The sequence below is a fragment of the Podarcis cretensis genome (assembly GCF_951804945.1).
Source record: "Podarcis cretensis genome assembly, chromosome: 2".
NCBI classification, from domain to species: domain Eukaryota; kingdom Metazoa; phylum Chordata; class Lepidosauria; order Squamata; family Lacertidae; genus Podarcis; species Podarcis cretensis.
In genome coordinates, this window is record NC_137171.1 from 110,248,130 (window position 1) to 110,255,128 (window position 6,999).

At 44.5% G+C, this 6,999-nt stretch overlaps 1 long non-coding RNA gene across 1 annotated transcript; it reads right to left on the reverse strand.

Annotated features, from left to right (window-relative positions):
- Positions 1–3,615: 3,615 nt before the first annotated feature.
- LOC307209180 lies at positions 3,616–6,999 on the reverse strand. The gene is made up of 3 exons (XR_013835386.1): positions 6,886–6,999; positions 6,057–6,164; positions 3,616–4,796 (listed from the first exon to the last, which is right to left on the reverse strand). It is a non-coding gene; the product is annotated as an uncharacterized lncRNA (long non-coding RNA).

Sequence of the window (6,999 nt, forward strand, 5' to 3'; positions counted from 1 at the left end):
TGAAGAAACATTTTCTGACACAACACTGTACAGAAGTGTGCTAGGCAAGCTAAACTTCATTGCCAGATGTTCAAGACCAGACATTGCTGTTAGCTGTAATTTGCTAAGCAGACAAGTCAACAATCCTACTGTTAAGGATTGGAAAGCTCTGAAACGCATAGCGCGCTATTTGAAAGGCACTATGCATTACAGACTGAGATTTAACAATCAGAAGTCTGGTGGCCTTGAGATATTTGCAGATGCATGTTTTGGAAGTGACACTACAGACAGGAAAAGTACGTCTGGAGTTTGCTATATGTACAATCAGGGTCTATTTGATTGGTCATGCAAGAAGCAAACAACAGTTAGCTTAAGTACTTGTGAAGCTGAACTGAATGCACTGTCTTATTCACTTAAGGATTGTGAATGGTTGTTACAATTGTGCAAAGACATGAAAATTCCTGTCAAATGTCCAATCCAGGTTTACCAGGACAACAAAGCATGTTTGGCTTTGCTGAATTCTGAAGGTTGTAAGCAAAGCACGAAGCACTTGCAATTGAAGTTGCAACGTGCTAGGGAACGTATTCAGAAGGGACTCGTAACGGTGTCCTATATGCCAGGTAATGAAATTCCTGCTGATGTATTGTCCAAGATTGTATCAAGGGATCAACACTGTACCTATGTGCAGAAGTTGGGTTTGTACTGATATTGTACGAACACGCTGCCCAGTGATGTTCACAGAAAGGGGGAGGATGTTGGTTTCTGCTCTCTTCACTGTGCAGCGAAAGGGCTTGTCACAAGACAATGTTTACATTCCAATCAGAGTTACTGTTGGGTTTTCTCACAGGAAAGGGAGACTGGATGTGACGTACACTGGTTTCCTGTTTTTCACTGTTCTCTCAGTGTGTTTTTCTCTCCGTGCTTCAGAGGAGAGAGGATGCATTTTCTGCTCCGGCAGAGGCAAGATGTTTTTCTGTAACCTACCAGCTTTGAAATGTAAATAAAGCAATATAGAGCATGTTGGCACGTATTCCTCATCATTCCGCTGTGCACGGGGCACTGCAATCAACAAGCAGTACATGTGAAAAGTATCTAGGAGTCTTGGTTGACCACAAACTTGACATGGCAGCTAAAAAAGCCAATGCAATTCTGGGCTGCATCAATAGGAGTATAGCATCTAGATCAAGGGAAGTAATAGTGCCACTGTATTCTGCTCTGGTCAGACCTCACCTGGAGTACTGTGTCCAGTTTTGGGCACCACAGTTCAAGAAGGACACTGACAAACTGGAACGTGTCCAGAGGAGGGCAACCAAAATGGTCAAGGGCCTGGAAACGATGCCTTATGAGGAACGGCTAAGGGAGCTGGGCATGTTTAGCCTGGAGAAGAGGAGGTTAAGGGGTGATATGATAGCCATGTTCAAATATATAAAAGGATGTCACATAGAGGAGGGAGAAAGGTTGTTTTCTGCTGCTCCAGAGAAGCGGACACGGAGCAATGGATCCAAACTACAAGAAAGAAGATTCCACCTAAACATTAGGAAGAACTTCCTGACAGTAAGAGCTGTTCGACAGTGGAATTTGCTGCCAAGGAGTGTGGTGGAGTCTCCTTAATTGGAGGTCTTTAAGCAGAGGCTTGACAACCATATGTCAGGAGTGCTCTGATGGTGTTTCCTGCTTGGCAGGGGGTTGGACTCGATGGCCCTTGTGGTCTCTTCCAACTCTATGATTCTATGAATGTGGCAAGGTATCTGTTTAACATGTTTACCTGGCAGAGGGGGATTTTGTGTGTATGGGTGTTATGTACTGAGTTGAACAGGATCCAAAATGCAGCAGTCTGGTTGGTCCTAGAACAATAGGATTCAGAATGCAGCAGTCTGATTGGTCCTAGAACAATGCAGCAGTATGATTGGTCAGCAGGAGCCACCCAATCCAGCTCCAGATAGAAGTGAATCCACAACCTGATTGGCAACCTGATTGGCAACCTGAGAATTCCGGAATTAGACAATCACGTGCAGCCCATTGTGTAAATCATGTATATAAAGCAGATACTTTGAGGGGATTTCCATTCCCTTCTCACCACTATGAGCTGAATAAAGAACATGAAATCCACTCTCAACTCTGAGTATATTTCAATGTGTTACTCTTAGTATTAACTAAAAGACCTATAATGGAAGGAGTGTGTTTGCAAGGGTTTGGGGTATGCAGGCCTCCATCAGAGACAGTTTGGATGATATGCAGGCACTGAGTGGATTTCTGTGCAACCATTTTGACCTTGCCCCAGACACTCCCACAGCTTGTAAATTGGACGAATTAAATGGAACCCCTTTTCCTCAAAAAGACTGCACCAGAATCCTCAGTAAAATGCTGTTTTACAATGAACCATAGAAACGAGTATTGTGTAGTGGGGGGGGGGAGGGGGGAGAACGAAAAAAAGAAATTTAGAGGGCTCCGTCTGCCACAACAATAAGTTTTGGAATATCACAATCATTCAGTCACCAGGATGATACAACAGGAAACCAGTCCTCTGTCCAAATGCAAAAACTGAATTCACTGGAGGATGATCTGTTAGAGCCAGCAATTTATTTTCAAGGCTGGATCTAGACGCATCAAAAAAGCGTTTCAGGAAAACATGTTGTAAACTTCATAAAGGGAAATCACGTTGGCAAAAAGATGGGATTCCACAGCACCATCTGGTGGCACAATGTTATAAAGTATATGGAGCACTTTTTCTTTACTAATGTAGCTGAACCCCAAGTTTCCCCTGGATTCCCAAACTACGCTCTTTCTGTTCCCCTCAACGTCCAATAATGTATTTCAATGTAGAAAGAGTCCTGAATACTTTTCTGGTTAATCCGTTCTCTACATTCTTTGCAAAAGGTTTGCTGTGCTGAGACGGTCGCACCCATTTGTCTGTTGGCAGAAAAAGAAACAGGCAACAAATAGCAGTAGTAGCTTAACTTATGGTAAGGAAGATGTTGCTCATGTTTGAAGAATCAGCTTCAATGCAGCCATTGTATACGCTGGGGGGCATCTCAGCTCACCTGATCCTGGTGGGTTTGGAAATTGCATGAGGCTTTCGGCAATATGCTGAGGTATCTCTGAAATGCAAGGGGGATGAGGGCACTGGTTCTCTTCGGCTATTTGGTGTACTGTTATACTGATTGTTAGCCAAAATCCTAATGGGCGGAGGACCAATGTGGAACACAGTGTCCTAGACCTCCATGCCCACCTGATACAGTGGTACCTCGGGTTACATACGCTTCAGGTTACATATGCTTCAGGTTACAGACTCCACTAACTCAGAAATATTACCTCGGATTAGGAACTTTGCTTCAGGATGAGCACAGAAATCATGCTGCAGCGGCGAGGCAGCAGCGGGAGGCCCCATTAGGTAAAGTGGTGCTTCAGTTTAAGAACAGTTTCAGGTTAAGTACGGACCTCCGGAATGAATTAAGTACTTAACCTGAGGTACCACTGTACTATCTTATGAGAAAAGAGTGCCTGTTCCTTCCAATTCACAAGACACTTATTATATGAGGCTGGGAGGAACCTTCTTGATTTTTGCCTTTGTTTGCATACATTTGGACACCATTTTGAAGCCAGATGACAGACTGGAAGCAAAATATAGACCACAAGTTCACTTGCAAACTTTATTGAAAGTAACCATTGAAGCATCTGATAAAACAATATTACAAGGTATTACTCTCACGTTATTTCTGCATGCAAATCTAGCAATCGTTTTAACTATTATTATCGAACTCTATCATGATTGGCCACCTAGAACTCCCACCAGTCCACACTACTTAAAAGCTTTGCTATGTTCCAGTTACATTGCAATCATCAGGAAAGAGAAAAGAGAACATTTGAACTCTCCAACCAAGGAGGGGTTGGGAAGAACAGAGGGGTTCCATGAGCTCCAGGAAGAGATGAATTGAGAATCCAAAGGACAGGACCCAGGAGAGTCCAAATAGAAGTGGTTCCAGACTCCCCCCAACCATCTTGACTGACTGTGTGGAAGGAGATGTTCTAAGAACGTGGTAAAGAGCTGATAAATAATCAGGGTCCTGTCAGAATTAGGGCAGATTCCTGTTATGCCAAATGTACGATCCCTCTCTAGGAATGGGACTCATGATCATTCAGAGTTTGCAGAGAATCATGAGACTCAGACAGAGAACAGACCAAGATAGAAAACTGTCCTATAACTTGAGGCAGATGGTTTTGCTCACGAGCATGCAGAGACCATCCAAGTTTGCCCTCTTGTTTAACGAATCTCATCACTATCCCAACCACAAGCGAATGTTTTGGATAACATTTTCTGTGATTTGCCCAGTTCTAGCAAGGGAGGGGAACTCTGGCCTCTGGGCATAAGGAAGCATTCTGGTCTTCCCCATTTGGCACAAGAGGCTATTTCAGAAGACCCCCACCCCAGCCCACATCCACCCTACGCCTGACTTCATATGAGGTCAGGTGTGGGGAAGGTAAGAGTAGACAGCGTAAAGCACCGCTTGGTAGGTGTCTATGAACTCATCAAGGAACATCCCATCCCACTGTCTTGCTGAAGTCAACTGCACACTTTTGTTGGGAGAAGTTACAGCGAAGGAATGCATAAATGAGTGGACACAAATGGGTGGCCCTCTTCTCTGGAACAGGAAGGAGGAGCAGTTTAGGAACAGAATAGTAAAATCAGTCAAAACATAAGTCAGTTTCACAGCACGACATTTTCAGTTTCATTGCATCTGATGGTTCCATTCCACATGCCCCTATCATATTATCAGGGCCACATTCTTTGATGGTCTTCACCAATTCACCTGTATCAACTGGAGAGAGATAGAGAAGTATCTTTGTTGAGATTAACCAGTCAATGAAGATAATTTTATTGTATTAGTCCAAAATCCATACCAAAAGAGAGAACAAAGGTTACTCCTCTTCCAACTATACTTTACATTTTGAACTCAATCTTGAAAAGTATACTTAAAACAGACACGTGAATTTATTTTGCTAAAGCTACTTGTGTCAACATTAAAATAAAAGTAGGTTACCAAGAATGCCCTCTGCCTGGTTCCCTGTAATTTCATTTCTTGCAGTGAGGGAACTGCCAGAAGGCCCTCGGAGCTGGACCTCAGAGAAGTATCCAGTGAATGAAGATAATTTTATTGTATTAGTCCAATAATACAACATGAACGATGGGGGTGGAGATGCTCCTTCAGGTATACTGGACCGAGGCCATTAAAAGGTCAGCACCAACACTTTGAATTGTGCTTGGAAACGTACTGGGAGCCAATGTAGGTCTTTCAGGACCAGTGTTATGCGGTTTCGGTGGCCACTCCCAGTCACTAGTCTGGCTGCCTCATTCTGGATTAGTTGTAGTTTCCGGGTCACCTTTAAAGGTAGCCCCACATAGAGTGCATTGCTAGTCTAAGCGGGAGATAACAGAGCATGCACCACTCTGGAGAGACAGTCTGCGGGCAGGTAGGGTCTCAGTCTGCGTACCAGATGGAGCTGGTAGACAGACACAGAATTGACCTGTGCCTCCATGGACAGCTGTGAGTCCAAAATGACTCCCAGGCTGTGCACCTGGTCCTTCAGGGGCACACTTACCCCATTCAGGACCAGGAGTCCTCCACACCCTTCCACCTCCTGTCCCTCCAAAACAGTACTTCTGTCTTGTCAGAAGAAGAAGAAGAAGAAGAATTTGGATTTGATATCCTGCCTCTCACTCCCCTTAAGGAGTCTCAAAGTGGCTAACATCCTCCTTTCCCTTCCTCCCCCACAACAAACACTCTGTGAGGTGAGTGGGGCTGAGAGACTTCAGAGAAGTGTGACTGGCCCAAGGTCACCCAGCAGCTGCATGTGGAGGAGCAGAGACACGAACCCAGTTCACCAGATTACAATACTACCGCTCTTAACCACTACACCACACTGGCTCTCCAGGATTCAGGATTCAGCCTCAATCTGTTAGCTGCCTCCAACTGCCTCCAGACACTCACACAAGGACACAAGTAAGTTACAAGGACTTTGTTTTCTACACTGAGGCCCACCATAAAAAAGGAGGAACATCGACAGGAGAGTCTCTTTACCTGAAAAGGTTTCTACCATCATACAGAATGATGCCTCACATGTCACATCATTCGGTACGCATGGCTCGCCAGGACCTTTTATGATGCATCTTCTGCATATCACAGCATCTGTTGTAAGAGACAGTATTTCATTGGTGGAAGGACCAATTGATATTCATTACCCTAACCCACCAAAATCCTATCAGCACACATAGCTGTCAGAAGAGACCCCAGAACAGAAATGGTATAATCTTTTTTCCCTTGGACAGTCGGACAAAATTTGCATTTCTGTGTATATATTAAGAGATGGAAATTGTACGCAAATTTGTAGCACCTTCTTTTTCGAAGATGGTACACTCTGAATTGAAGCAATCGTCAGTCGGGTTGTCTGTGGATTGACGTTTGTTTGGATTCAGCCGAAAGTAGCGAGTTTTCCTGAAGAAAGTGGTGGGGGAAAATGGAAAACCCCTTGGCCCTTGCCTCAAAAGCACAGGATGAGCAGCCCTAAATCTCTCCAACTATACACATGCAACAAGAGGTGGGCGATTTGATTCACTTCTACAAACACAGGGAACTGCCTTGTCTATTTTGCCCCATTATCAGGATACGCCACGATCTGCTCACTGAAACGTTCAACTGGAGATGGTAGGTAAGGGATTAACTTGGGGCTTTCTTCATGGAAGGCAAGAGCTCTAACACTGAAATATCACAACCCCACTAAAGGAGGCATATATTCCACTCTTGCCCCAAAGTACACCCCCTCCGGGTTGCTCATAGATTCAACCTATGTAGAAGAGTGGCTTATTAATGCTTCACCTGTTCAGGGACAGGAAGTGGGGACCATACTTACCTCCAGTCCTGAAGCAAAGCAGAACACAGAATGTGAGTAGCCAGACCTGAAGCAGACGTGGCCTTTGATTACCAAGAAACAAGCTCTGCTCCATTGGAGAGGCAGCTTTCAAAG